Source organism: Astatotilapia calliptera, chromosome 11 (assembly GCF_964374335.1).
Source record: "Astatotilapia calliptera chromosome 11, fAstCal68.1, whole genome shotgun sequence".
Taxonomy (NCBI): domain Eukaryota; kingdom Metazoa; phylum Chordata; class Actinopteri; order Cichliformes; family Cichlidae; genus Astatotilapia; species Astatotilapia calliptera.
This window is the reverse complement of record NC_137432.1, coordinates 20,936,466-20,937,788: the sequence shown is the minus strand read 5'-3', so window position 1 is coordinate 20,937,788 and position 1,323 is coordinate 20,936,466.

Below are 1,323 nucleotides of genomic sequence, written 5' to 3'. Positions count from 1 at the left end.
TGCATATACAAATACACACACAGCATTATATCTGTAACTTTTCTCCTGAGCTGTATTTTATGCTCCTTAAACACTAACGCGCACTATCAACTCACACTATCTGAACCCCCGCATTCCCAAACAGACCTCTCAGCTTGCAGTCGGGTCACTATCGGGATCGGGATCTCAGATAACGTTCCCATTTACCGGTTATGAAATTCTTCAAAGGGGCCGTGCAGCAGCGAAAGCCTGTGGTGTGTCATGTTTAACAGGCATGGTGCATGGAGAAATACTCCGTGGAGGTTGTGCGTTGGTGAATGTCTGTCGCATGGAGCAGTCCCTCCTGCTAAAGGCATCTAGGGAGAAAAACTCGACACGCACCAAAAATATATCAAAGCGCAAAAGTCACAGCTCATACACCTACATAGAGACACGCATTCTCTATGCTAAAAAAATCTAATCAAACAGATGCTTAAAACTGAGGCAGCTAAGAGACGCCGACTGACTGCCTGCATGTTTGAAAGGCAACAAAAGGATAATACGATGTTGCAGTGTGGAAAAACTCTATCCAAATTTTTCATACATTAGCTTTCAAACATGTCATCATCTAGTTAACTGCCATGTTGTGAATGTTTCACACTTTGGGGTTTTCTGCTGTTGATAAAACTGTTCGAGCGACATAATTATCTTGCCACACACATGCACGCACGCACACAGTCACCCACTCAGATTTCAAAGCACTCTCTTCACCTTGCTGCACTCGGCTCTAAAGAAAGTGAAAAGCTTCTGTCCGTTATTGAGGTACGACAAAACATAACCCTGCCTGAGCATTTAAAAGCTAGTTTCTCCTTTCTGAAAGGGCTCAAGTCACTTTCAACAGTCAAGCTCAGAGAATCGCTTTCTGCATCAGGTAGTCAAATTCTCTTTTATGTCTTGTTGAATTAAATGAGCTCTAAAGCAGGAGAATGAAATGAAATGCACATAAACTTAACATAACAGAGCTGCATGTAAAGTTGGCATTTCGAGTAACTCTTACATGAGATGGCTCACTCTGCACTCTCAGAGGGGAACGCTCCTGCTGTCGTACTGAGGAAGAGCTGAAGTAATTAACATGCTCCCTTTGTGTTGTTGTTTGTATGTGTCGTGTATGTTTGCTTGTAGAAACCGAGCGTGGGTGCGCATAAGAGGTAAAAAAGCCTTCAAAGGTGCTCAGCTTCTGCTGCTGCTGAGATGTAAAGCTTTAAAACTCATTTCTTAATAAACTTCTGTCAAGGAGATTAAGGGAAGCATTACTCAAGTACGGACTTATTTCAGTGAAAGCATTAAACAACTGGCTGAAAGAGA